Source organism: Cyanistes caeruleus, chromosome 20 (genome assembly GCF_971803275.1).
Source record: "Cyanistes caeruleus chromosome 20, bCyaCae1.hap1.1, whole genome shotgun sequence".
In the NCBI taxonomy this organism is placed as follows: domain Eukaryota; kingdom Metazoa; phylum Chordata; class Aves; order Passeriformes; family Paridae; genus Cyanistes; species Cyanistes caeruleus.
The window spans coordinates 8112928-8126622 of record NC_141720.1 but is presented as its reverse complement, the minus strand read 5'-3'; the positions used below and the strand labels follow the sequence as shown (position 1 = coordinate 8126622).

The following is a 13695-nucleotide window of genomic DNA, read 5'->3' as shown; positions in this document are numbered from 1 at the left end:
GATGTTAGCATGGATAAACGGAGGCACAGAAGGAGCAGATAATTGGGGAGCAGACAGATGAAGTTTTAAACAACTTTGGTTTGTAGAAATGAGTGAGAGATGGTTCTGTCACCTGCCCTGAGGCCAAGCTGCAGCTGCAAGGGTGACGCAAAACCCACAAAGTTTTCCTTCCCAGTCCACCAGAACTTCTTAGAAGGGAAAAGATCCAGTCAGAGGGACTCAAAGCCTCCTTATGCCCATTAGGAAATCATAATCGCCAAGTTTGTCATGAGGATGCGATCCCAACCACAACAGAACAGCCAAAATGCAGATTATCCACTCAGGTTTAGTCCTTCAAGGTTGGTGCAGCTGGTGTGGTGCTGGGGGAGGTTTCCAGTGAAGGAGCACCTATGGAGAGAGGTTCCTCCTGCTTGGAGGAATTTCATCCCACAGGATCTCAGCCATGGAGCAGTGCCTGTGCCAGGAGGGGTCTGTACTCCCACAGGGCAGCCAGGCTCATGTATCCCACTGGAAATCTCCCAGCAAGCCCCATCTGCCTCTTCCCTTGGAAATCAAATCCTTTCATCCACCTTCAAATGTATAAACCCTCACTGCCCTTCTCCTTTGGGCACTTGGCCACTGCCTTCTGCATGGCACACCACGAAACACCAACCCTTTATTTATGTCTCACGTTAAAACTGTGGAGCACAACCCCATAAAGCTCAGGAGGGCCAAAACATTATCACCCCTTTTGCCGTGTCACCATTGCCCAGCGTCTCCTGCAGCCTCCCTGCAAGGATTGATGTTCTCTCCTGCTTCCCTAATGCTTCACATAATCCAAGAGTAAATGTTTGTCCTATGACAGGGAGAACTGGCATGTAAAACATGTCCCCCCACACAAAATGTATATATATATCCCAGGCTGCCATATGCTTCTTCCCAGTGGATACCACGGCAGGAACGCGCGTGTGGAGCGCAGCCAGCGCCGGCACCCGCAGGCAGGACCCTTCTCCAGCTCACCCTCAGCCCCACTGAACCCACAGCTCCTTGGGGGTTCCAATCCTTGGATTGCAGCCCCAGCCCCCCCCAGGGATGGAAAACACCTGCCTGCTCTCCCCCAGCTGATGCGTCCACAGGAGCCACCAAGGAGATGCTGTGGGCTGGGGAAAAAGAGGAATTTTCTCCTGCTGTTTTAATGAATGATGAATAGATGCTGCTAATGGCTTTATGGCTGTGGGGATGACACCGGGGAGGTGAAGTGTTTAATCTGGTCCCAGTGACTATATATGGTCACTCTGATGGAGCCACCTCCCTCTGCTCACGCTCTGCTGCCCTTGGCTCCTGGCACTGGGCTCCGCTGCAAACTGGCAGGGCCTGGGCACGGCGCCGGCGCGCCAGAAGTCAGCAGACTCCCCACGTTCCTGTGCTCTCTCTCCCCCTTTCCCAATTTTTTTCCTGGCTTGTAAAAATCTTTTATCGGTTAAAAACCAGAAATTATGTGCAAATACTCAAGAAAAAAAACCGAAAAAAAAACATTTTAAGAGTGCTTTATAGAGAACTGTTGCACAGGGGAAAAAAAAACAAACTAACCTGTCAAGTTACTTATGCTTAAATGTACATTTCATAATCACTTTGAAGTTTTATGAAAAAAAAAATAAAATCAATCTTTTGGTGGAAAGTGTATCAATTTATTCAGCTCACACAGGCTGGTTTGCTAGAGCAGGGTAGTTTGTGGCTGCGATTCCTGCCCCCTCCCATCCACCCACCTAGGGGAAAAAAATGCACTGAAATATTTGTCTTCATAGGAAACGCAGCACCAAAAAAATGCACTCGACACGCAAAATTCTGTGAAAAGTCTGACGTGAGGAGCTCTGAAAAGCCCGAGGCCAAACTGTGCCGGCTGCGAGCAGCCCCGGGAACACACACAGCACAAAACCTGTGCCAAGGGCTATTCATCTTCATTTTATCCCACTGAGCCTGCAGCTTTCGGGGGGTCTTGGTCACCTCACCAAAGAACTGTTCCCATCACTCCTGTCCCAGCAGCATCCTCCATCCCTCCTGCTCAACCCAGCCCAAATCCCTGGGATACTTCCCCAGGCTGGGAGAAGGAGGAAGCTGCACACGCTGCTTCCATCCTCTGTCCCAGCAGTCCGATTTTTATTACCTCCGTCCCCATTTAGGAGTAACCACATGACAAACCCGAGCGCAATCCTGCCCGGGGAGCTCGCCTGGGATTGCCTCTCCCTCCCCCAGAACACGGCATTTTAGCAAGTTTTCCCTTCACAGCAGAATTTGTGGCTACAAAGAATGTTAAGATTTAATTTATTTATTTTTTTTTTTCTTTTTTCAGATTCCTGTTCTGCCTCCAAACATTTGCTTAAAAACAAATTGAACTTAAAAAAAAAAAAACCAAAAACCCCAACAAAAAATAAACCACTAATGAATCACAGTTCCTAGCAAATGAGCAATTGCAGTTGACACAATGAATTATGCCTGAAGCAAGCTGGGAAACATATTTTGCAAATGATCTCATCCACAGGCAAACCTGGCATGACACTTGATTTGCTAAAAAAGACACAAAGCCTGTCAAAATTCCTGTCACTCCGCAAATAAAGTCAGGTAGAGAAAACCAACAGCCTCACCCTCTTTTAAGCACGCTTCACCTATTTCTCAATTGCTCCACAGGCTCGATTTAATAAAACAAAAAAACCCCACACGCCCTCCTGTAGGTGTGCCCATCCCAGTGGGTGCTGAGGGCTATGGGATCCGCTGCCACTTCCCTGCATGAGGAATAAATGGGCTGGGAAGATTTCTTTGGATGCCAAACACAGGCTCAGCTCGATTTGAAGCCTAATTGCAGCAAGATACAATGCTCGATGCTTGCTCTGGCCATTAGGTATGGCAGGGAACTCACAATCCCCTTTAATTTCCTCCAGCTGAATGCCTGGGTTTTATTTCTTTCATTACGTTCAAGTAAACTCAAAGACAGGTTAGGAAAGAGGGGGAAAGAAGCCACTCAAGTGCAGCCCCCCCCTGCTCCTCAGCATCCCTGGAGCTGTCTCGGAGCAGTTCCCTCCTGCCCAGCACATCCCACCCTATTTCCCCACCTGAAAAGCTGCTGGCTCAGAAAACCTGGAAAAATTCAAAGCCATGGCTTGAATCCTCCTTCTAACCCCATTTTGTCAGGCTCGAATATTTTTAAACACAGAGCAAAGCAGGAGCCGAGTCCCAGCACTGTTTCCCAGGTTGTTCCATGATGTTTGTCCCCAATCCACGTCACCCCAGTGCTGCTGTGCCAGCAGGGCCAGCTCTGATCCCATCCCTGCAGATCCCCGAGCCCTCCAGGAGGCCGGGCAGGGACCACGGGCTGTGCTACAGGACAGCCTGAAATAAATATTTCCATTCCAAGGTGAGCTGGGTTGTGTCCCCAGCCAGGAAAGCGCAGTCTGGAGGTTTCTCCCGAGCCAGCCCAGAGCTCTCCGGGTGGATCAGGCTCTGGCAGGAGCTCTGCTGGTGTTTCTTCCTTGGCCAGCAATGCTGCAGAGTGGCCTCGCTCCTCCTGACACCTCCAACTGGGATCTGAGCCAAAGCCCAGTCCAGAGGGACTCACCTGGATGCTCCAGCCAGGCTCAAGTTCAAGGAGAAGGGATTTTTCTTTCCTGGACTTACAAGCAGTGGGGATGCTCCGTGTCCCCCCGAGCTTGGGGATGCTGCCCTGTCACTGGCACCGGCCGAGAGGAGACAAAATCTGCCTCCAGTTCCAGCAGGCTCCCTCAGGAAAGCACAGTCATGGCTGGGGGAGCTAAAAGGCTTTTATATTGCCAGAGGGCTCCAAAAATATCACTTCCAAAATGATCCAGCATCAACACACACATCTTAGCTAATAGCATCCATCTCTCAGAACAAAGCGGGGCTCTGGGAAAAGCTTGGGGAGCCCTGGACAATGTTTTGGGAACACTGCCCTGCACAGCCACAGCCCAAGCAACACTCAGAGCACATCTCTGACCCCCGTGGGACCCCCTGCTCCTGTCCTGATGCCTGGCTTTACTCTGCTCTCTGCAATTCCAGCTGCCTTGGGAGGGCTTTTTTTGACAGATTTTAAGTTTCAGAAATCCTTCCCAAGCCTGCAGTGTCCCAAAAGGACAGCTTTTACCCAGTGAAACCTTAATTAAAAGGCTTCTGCAGGAGGAAAAACCCCAAAACACAGCAGTCATAACCACAGAAGGACATTTACTCTCAGAAGGAAGAGGATGAGACCCCTAATTTTTTTTATACTTGCCACTTCAAATCCAAGCATTATCACCTCCATCATCCTTACCCTGAGGTCACAGCCTTGCTGTCCTCAGCTGGGCAAACCACAGCAAGTCAGCTCACAAGGAAGAGCTCAGCTTTGCTCTTTTGAGTTAAAAGCTTTCAGAATTTCAGAGCAGGCTGCGAATCCAGCAGGAAATTTGGGGTGAGGCGAGCTGGGATGCTGCACTTTGGAGCAGCCCCGGTTCTCCTGAGGACCCCATGGCAGTGTCCCCACGGAGCAGCAGCAGCAGCAGCAGCAATCATCCCGGTTTGTTTACCGATCCCAGCTTCTCCTGCTGTTTAATATTTCAGCTGGAGAAGGTAAGCCGGCACGCCAGCCCCTCAATTACGCAGGGCGAGAGGCAAACACTTGGCAGGCAGCGAGCACATCAAGCTGCCCACAAGCCTCGCAAATGCCTCCGGAAAGGAGAGGGGAGAGAGGGGGGAAAAAAGAAAAAAAGAAAAAAAAATAGAAGGGAATATTCAAATTAATGAGCCGGCGGGTAATGGAGACTTGGCTGGAAGTGATCCTGCACTTCGCCGGCGGAGCAGCACGCGATGTACCGCTGGCGTTGGATTTTCCTAGGGCAGGGAAGATGTTTGGAGAAGTCCTTGAGCGCTGTAACTACAGCAGGCTGCGGCGGGCAGGGGAGCGCGGCGCTCCCGCAGCCGAACCCAACTCCCGGCCCCGGCTGCTGCAGCGCCAGAGGGGTCCCCGCCGGGTCCCGGGGGACCCCCGTGAGCCCCCGCCACCCCTCGGCTCGGAGATCCATCCCCAAACCCCAATGTCAGCGCTCGGCCGGGTTTTGGATTTCAGTCTCTCCCTTTCCGCAGCGTTTCCCTCCCCCGGCAGCCCGAGTGGGAGCCTGCGCCCGCATTCATCCCCTCAGCGCGCCCTCAGCGCGCCTCAGCCCCGCCGCCCCCGGAGGGCTCAGCCCCGGTCCCCCCGTGCCGCAGGAACTGCCCGAGCCCCCGGACCCCGCTCCCCACGGGGGTCACAGCCCCGGCGGGTCCCCCCTCCCCGGACCCCCCCGGGACCCCCGGGCTGTGGGTGAAGGGCGCGATGTGCGCGTCCCCCCCAGCCCAGCCCAGCCCAGCCCGGCCCGGCCCGGCCCGGCCCGGCCCGGGGGCGATGCGGGCTCGGCGCTGTCCCGGGCGCTGCCGGGGCCGGTCCCGGGGCCGGGCCGGGGCTCGGGGCCGGGCCGGGGTCCCGGGGCTGCGCTCACCTGCGGGGCGCCGGCCCCCGAGGCTGCCCTGGGCCTGACGCGGCGGGGCCGGGCGGCGGCAGGAAGTGATTCCAGCCGCTCCTCACATGGACTTTCCCTGACCTCGCCCAGCAGCGCCGGCAGCCGCCGCACAGACCGGCCCGGCGGGACCGGCACCGGCAGCGGCTCCGCGCCAGGGCCGCCCGCGGGGCGGGGGCGGGAGCGGGGGGCGGCACCGGCCCGGGGGGACCCGCGGGAGGAGCCGGGGGGAGCCGGGGGCGGGACCCGCCATGGACACCCCGAGCCCCCCCGGGCCCGCTCCCCCCACCCCCGGGCCGCGGAGGGGCGGGCACGGCCCGGAGCGGGGCGGGACCCGCGGGGCTCGGGCTCCTGCCTCCGGCTCCCAATGGCTTCTACATTTTATTTTATTTTATTTTATTTTATTTTATTTTATTTTATTTTATTTTATTTTATTTTATTTTATTTTATTTTATTTTATTTCTTTTTATTTCTTTTTATTTCTTTTTATTTCATTTTATTTCATTTTATTTCATTTTATTTCATTTTATTTCATTTTATTTTATTTTATTTTATTTTATTTTATTTTATTTTATTTTATTTTATTTTATTTTATTTTATTTCTTTTTTATTTTTATTACTTTTTTATTATTTTATTATATTTTTAAAATTTTTTATTTTTTACTTTTTATTTTTTATTTTCATTTTATTTAATTGTATTTTTTTCATTTTATTTCATTTTTATTTCATATTATTCTATTATATTTTAATAGAATAATAGTAGAATTTTAATTAAATTTTTATTTTCTTTATTTTATTTTAGAATTTATTTTATTTATGTTATATTTTATTTTATATTATTTTATATTATTTTATATTATTTTATTTTATTTTATTTTATTTTATTTTATTTTATTTTATTTTATTTTATTTTATTTTATTTCTTTTACATTTTATGACATGGCATTCTATTTTATTTTAATATTATTTTATTTATTTATTTAGTCTATTTTAGTCTATTTTATTTTTTAAAACTTTTGTTTTATTTCTAGTTTACTTTTGTATATTTTATTTTTATTTTAGTCTATTTTATTTTTATCTCTTTTTACTATATTGCTTAATATTAAATCTCATTTTATTCTTTCTTTTATTTTATTTCTTTTTTGCTGTTTATATTTTTAATTTCCTTTTGCTCTTTCAGTTTTTTAGTTCCTTTTATTTCCTCAGTTTACACTTTGTTTAATTTTATTTTTCTTTTTTATTTCATTTCCTTATTTCCTTTTCATTTTTTTTTTACCTGATCATTTATTTTTTCACTTCATTTAATATTTCTTTTTAATTTAATCTCATTCCTGTTATTTATTATTATTTACCTTTATTACCTCGATTATTTCATAATGTAATGAGCTTCCATGCTCTGGAAAAGCCACTGGAGCTTTGGTCTTTATCCCAGCCCAGATTTGATGTCACAGGGAGATGCCCTGTGCTGACCCACAGCTCCTTTTCCAAACCCTCCTCCTGCAGAAAAAGCCTTTAAAGCCTCACAAAAAGCAGAGCAATCTGAGGGGGAACTGCTCGAGCCTTGTGGACACATTTCCATTCCAAATTTCATCCTATAGCCTAAAAGAATAAAAAAATCCTTTTGCTTTGTTGCCTCCCTGAGCCCAAAATATTAAAATCAGCAAATTTGCATGATGAAAGTGCAGCGTTGGCCTTACGTCTGCTAAAGGAATTTCAAAGGAGTAACAAAAAACCTCTTTAAAGCAGGAGCCTCTTGCTGTCTGCTTTGCATGCGAGATTATGTCAGAACTTCTTTGAATCTGGAAGTTTCTTTCCTCTCGCACTCGCGAACATTCATCATTTCGAGGCTGCCTTAAAATCTGCAGCAAAATATCCCCATATTTTAAAAATCAGCATTGAATGCCTAGAACTGCTCAAGGCTGAGGAATTTCATTAGCACTTGACACTTTAAAAAAACAGTGTCAGGTCAGGACAAACACATTTGCTTTTCTGCTCAAGATAAATTCGGGTTTGGTTGTTTTTTGGTTTTTTTTTTAGAAATGATGCATGAGAAATATGTCCCCAAAGCTCATTCTGAGGCAGAGCAGCCGTACAACCCTTCAGTGTGACAGCCCCAGCTCCCCTTCCTCGGCTTTCATGGAAGCATCTCAACATCAGCTCATCAGGAAGAAGTGATAGGAGGAGGAGGAAAGGCTTGGAGCTGGTAGAGGACAGGGTGAGAAGGGATTTGGGGATCCTTCCCTGGGAGGGTGGGTGCCCAGAGAAGCTGTGGCTGCCCCCAGATCTCTGGGAATGTCCAAGGCCAGGTTGGACAGGGCTTGGAGCAACAAAGAGGGAAAGGTGAAATATGAGAAATATCTCCTGCAAGAACTTCCCTGGCACGGGAGACACCCAAAGCACCTCCTCGGGGTCAAACATCCCTGTGGGGTGGCCAGCACTGTCCCCCTGTCCCTCCCTGAGCATCCTGTGCTCCAAGGACGTGGGGACGCGGCTCAGCGAGCTCCTGCTGTCCCAAGGTGCTGCCCCTGAGCTCCGTGCTCCGGCTCAGCACGGGGATGTGGGGCTGGACAGCCCCAGCACCTCTCTGAGGGGCTCAGGAAATCCACATCTGTGGGGGGCTGGAAAACTCCACCAGTGCTCCAAGAGGAGAGAAAACCCCAGCTCTGTGACTCGCCCAGGGCCGCCCCAGCTCTGAGAGACAGCAGAGGCTGTTAATGCTCCAGCCCAGGAGCATCCTCCCTCCCTTCAGCCATGGACATTTTAAAAGTGTTCTGTGATGGAGAAAGAAACATTTCTTAAGTACCATTTGATGTCTCGGAATGGCTCCAGGGCTAGAGAAAACATGTTTATTTACTACTCTGCTGATTTTAATGCGAAAGATTGGTTCAGTGAGTAGAGGAAACAAACCAGGCAACATTTTCCATAATGTCTGCAAAGTGTTCTTGGGCTGCGGAAATATTTTCTTCCTTTCTCTCTCTCTCTCTCTCTCTCTCTCTCTCTCTCTCTTGCCTGAATTTTTTTTTTCAATCTAGCATTTCAAATTGAAGAATGGCTTGAGGGCTGAAGAAATCATTTGATAAAATACCCAACATTTACATTCTTGCAGGAGGAGAGCTAACTTTTTTATTTTTTTTTTCCATCTGAACAGTGGTTTAGTGAAGCAGAAGAAACAATCCTCCAGCATCCCACGTCCCTTTAACCCTTTCTGGCTGCAGCTCTTCAGCTGAACTTTTGCTGTTCGCTGCAAAGCTACAGGGATTTTGTTCCTTCTCCAAATTTTGGGCTCTAAGGCCACTGGAGGTGGCTAAAATACACTTTGCAGTTTGATTTCCAGGTGTATTTCTGGATGCCTGGGTGAGGGGGCCAGCTTGGCTGGGGACCAGCCCATGGCAAAGCATCAATCACTGCACCAATCTCTGCTTTATTTTGTGCAGGGACGTGACTTTCCAGCAAATTTGGTAAGGAACAAGACCTTCAAGGTCTTTTCTCATCTTCCTGCCCCCAGAGATGCTGCCGTGGGAATGCTCCTGGGTATGGCTGGGATTGATCCCCAGCATTTTGTGGTGGGATCACCCTGAACACCCATCAGGGCAGCTCCGGGCTGGAAGGGATGCTGGAAGATTCAAAAATTCTGGAGTTTTCGAGGAGACTCCTTACCCTGCAGCAATCCTTCAGAGGACTTTGCAAAGCACATCAATTATCTTATCAGCAAGAATTTTTGTAGTTTGCTTTGTGTGTAGAATAAGTTTTATCTCCCCAGCCCAACGCATGACCAATATTTGTGAACTACAAGGCCTTGTGGTAGGTGGAGAAAATCTCCAGAAATCTCCCTTTGATGGCCCATTTAGCCACCAGTCCAGCACAATTGATATTCACGGAGGGAGGAGAGGACACGGCAGCTCTGTTCCAGCCCAGCAGAGTTCACTGGGATTAGCACAACGCCGTCAACGGTGGCAAATAACAAAACAAAATGTATCAGAACCCCTCGTTTATGCGCTTTATTTATTCCTATATTTGATATATATATATAAATTATATAATAATTTATATTTATTAATAAATAAATATTTATTTATATTTTTATATATATTTTTATATATAGATATATATTTTTTATATATTTATATATAAAAATATATATTTATATATTTATATAAATATATACTTAGATATAATATATAATATATTTATATATTATATATAATAATTTATATTATTAAATAATCATATTTATTATATTATTCTATAATAATTTATAATATTTATATTTTATTTATTTATTTATTTTTATTTATTTATTTATATATTATTATAATATAATATATTCTATTTATTTATTTATATATTTTACCGGAGGGATCTGCCTTTTCCTCTCCCGTTCAGCCGAGCGATCTCTGCCAGGTGATGAGTTCTTGTTGTGCTGCTGTAGGAACAGAGACAATCCCTGAAGGAAAGGAGAGCCGGGGGATGCTGGCAGCCAGCAGGGCAGGGGCAGCACCGACCCCCCGAGTGCTCCCTCTCAGCCACCCTGCTCAAATCGGGGCTGAAGGCAGCTCTGACACCGCCTTTCCTCCTGCAAAATGGAGATGGAGAGGTTTGTGGCTGTCCTGGGACTTCTTCACCTGCTGGCCTCCCGTGTTGTGGTGTCTCCGTGTCCCTCCCCGCTCCCGGATTTCTCTCTGCTCCCATCGGGGCTGGAGTGGATTTCCCTGGGAAAGCTCCAGCCCTGCTGCAGTAAATCTCTCCTGGGTCACGGGGGTCTCATTCCAGCCCAGCAATGTTTTCGTGTCAGCCCCCAGCGCTCCCCCGGGAGCCCCGGGGCTCAGATTTGGCATTTTGATGGCGTTTGAGCTCCCTGAACCCGGCCATGACCCTGCGGGGGCTCTGCCACATAGCCCTGTGGTGACAAGAGCCTCTGTCACTGCAGCTGGGACAGTGAACATCCCCCAGAGTGTCACCCATGGCAGGAGGGACAGTGAACATCCTCCAGAGTGCCACTCATGGCAGGAGGGACAGTGAACATCCTCCAGAGTGTCACACATGGGAGGAGAGATGGGACAGTGAACATCACCCACAGTGTCATCCATGGCAGGAGAGATGGGACAGTGAACATCACCCAGGGTGCCACCCATGGCAGGAGAGATGGGACAGTGAACATCACCCAGAGTGTCACACATGGGAGGAGAGATGGGACAGTGAACATCCCCCAGGGTGCCACTCGTGGCAGGAGGGATGGGGCTTTAACACCACATTTTGGGATGAGCCCCTGAAATCTTTGCTCAGCCAAAGCCACAGCACCCAGGGAGATGATTCTTCACCCAAGAAAGCCTTTTGTTTGTTGTCTTTGGTGGCTGTTCTGCTCTGTCATTTTTTCTCCGTGGGGTTTTCTCCCTCCCAGCTTTGAAGGGGGGTGATGGCTCCAGCTCTCCCAGCTCCATCCCTCCAGCTCCCAAAATGCCAGCCAAGACAGGGAAGCACTGCTGCCAGCTTTTCCCACCTCACTGCTCTGGCCAGGGCTTTCCCACCTTGGCATGGAGAAGTCACTCATGGGGAAATGGGATGGAATCAGATGTTCATGGAACCCCAGAATGATTTGGAAGGCACCTTAAAGACCACCTCAACCCAAGGCAGTGAGACCTTCCACTTATCCCAGAATTCCACCTTATTCCACCAAGCCCTTTCCAACCCAGCATTGGACACTTCCAGGGATAGGGTGAAGTTAAAGTTGTTATTTTTTACGAATAGCATAAATAAATGTCTGAGTTCTTTACATGAAGCCTCCACACAAGGCTCGAGCTTCACCCTGTGCCACACAGCTGACACGGTGCAGATGTGGATTATTTTGACTCCAGCCAGGCTTATTTGATTTACATTAAAATGATTAGGAATAAGTTAAAACAAACAGAAATGAGATGTCTCCAAGGCAGCTGCATTGTCCTGACTAAACTGGCACAAGGCTGTGTGTAAAAAGGCTTTACTTGTTAGTAAATAGAGAAATCCTTCAGATCCTGCCGGGAGAATTGCTCCAGAAGCTCAAGGCACCGCTTGTTTCCAGCTGGGTCCCCCGAGGTGAGAGCAGGGCAACAACAGAAAATCATGTATCATTGGCCTGTTTTACTAATTATTTATTATATAATGGTGTGGTGCCTGTGCACCACTCTTCTCTGTGGGAGAAGAGAAAGCCCAGCCCTGGGAGGCATTTTCTGGCTGTGTTAATTCGTGGCAGGTACTCACAGCCTGGCTCAGCTGAGGCTGCCAGCCTGGGAGCTTCTGACCTCCCTGGACACTGCCTGCAGACTGTTCTCCCAGGAGCAGCATTAAAATAAATTTCCATAAAAGTATCTGCTTTCATCTTAAAGACTCAACAACGTGCTGGTGGATGGAACCTCGTCTGGTAAATGATGTTGATATTTAATTGCCTCTAAAGCTCAGAAATGGTATTTAAGTCAAGCTGGCGCAATTCACAGGACTCCACCAGGCTTGCTCTGGCTGCCTGCTCTCTCTCTGAGCTCTGCCCATGATTTCTGCTCCCCAGATGAACCATCTGACACTTGGCTGTGGGAGCAGACGTCCCGTTAGTGCCGGATCCAAGAGCCCTGGGGGGCTGGGGCAGCTCTCCAAGGGACTCACTCCTGCTGCAGCTTTGCACTGGAGTCAGGGTTTGTTTTAAAGAGTTTGGAAAAGTGGAAATGAGCTTCTCTTTTGGGTCTGGCAGAGGAGGTAAAGCTGCTCCCTGTGCACCCCTGTAATGTGGAGGGGTGTCTGTGGCCAGCCTGGGGGATTTGGGGACATCGAGCAACACCTCATGATGTATCTCAACCCAAACCCCTCACACACTCTCTGAGGCCTCTCACAGAGTGTGACTCATTTCTTTGATAAAACCATCAATTTTTTGAAGTCTTTCTTGGTTCATAATTTTAATTCATTTAAAGCTGACCACTCAGTTGACCGCTGAGCCAATAAATGGTGCTCAGGCTCTCCCTACAGATCCTCTTACACCCCTCACTACTTCTGACGTAGGTGCTCAGAAACACAAGTGAGATGCCTTTAAATCAAGATGCTCAGGTCATCCTTGGAGGGCAAATAACTCTGGCCAGGTGGAAAGGGAAGGAGTTGGCCACGTGTCTGCTCTGCAGGAGATGATGATACCCTCGATGAGAGCGTGAAACTGCCAGAGACAGAGTCAGGCATTTGATTTTTCTAAGCTAAGCATGTAAATGAGACTGGCATAATCGGTCTGTGTTTCCCCTTCCTTTCTGTAGAGGAATATTTTGGGTTGAAGTGTCTGTGATGTGACTGATGCAGCAAGTCAGCGCTGTCAGAACCTGATTCACGAGTTGGTGCTGCAGTGCTGGGGGTGGGAGCAGGTAACCTTGGCTCCTGCTCCTCCTCCTCCTCCTCCTCCGCTGGGATCCGGTGTCACCGGCAGGCTCTGTCCCCGCTGGAATGGGCTCACACCCACGGGAGGGTTTTCCTCGCTCACAGTGCCAGGTGGACAGAGAAACCAGCAAAGCTGTGCTCGTGTCTTGGTGACTGACAACAGACCAGGCAGGGGCACAGAGCAGCCCAGACATCTCCTGGAATATTGCTGCTGGACACGAGATGGTCTGGAATTTTATTGTGAGGGATCGAGTGACTCTTGGTGCTGAAGTTAAGCCAAGTCTCTTCATATTTCCCACAGAACTCGGGTGTGATCTTATCACGGGAGCTGCAGTAGGGCCTGTGCATTGGCACAGCTCCCTCGCTATTGTTGAGACAGTCTTGGTCTGAGAAAATTTAGAGTAATAATGATCCCTCCTGAAGTGTATTGTTACTCTTTATTCTGTGTTTGCCCTGGTAGCTGCACCTTTAAAGCAGAGAGGGCACCCCAAGAAAAGCCACTGCTTCAGCCCACCCAGGACAACACTCCAGGAGAGGGGAGAGAGCTTTGCCAGCCAAAGATCTGTTGGGAAGAAGCCTTCAGCTGATTGATTTTCCAGGTTTCCCACAATGATTTTTCCCATTGTTATAAGACAAATGTCTAAGCCACTCTTCAGGAGGAGCTGGGCAGGGTTGTGAGGTCCTGCCCGGCCCCCAGGCCCATCCATCCCTGTGGGATGTCTCCCACCTGCTCCGAGGTGCTCCTGCTCCTGCTGGGGCTGGGCTGGGCTCCTGGCACCAGGCAGGAGGAGGAACTGGA

At 48.5% G+C, this 13695-nt stretch overlaps 1 protein-coding gene across 1 annotated transcript in view; it reads right to left on the bottom strand.

Annotated features, from left to right (window-relative positions):
- NACC2 (NACC family member 2) overlaps window positions 1–5711 on the bottom strand; it is a 55258-nt gene extending 49547 nt beyond the window's left edge. The window contains exon 1 of the mRNA XM_086858623.1: window positions 5499–5711. The gene's annotated coding sequence lies outside the window, so the exon portion shown is untranslated. The remainder of the gene's footprint in view (window positions 1–5498) is intronic.
- Window positions 5712–13695: the final 7984 nt, after the last annotated feature.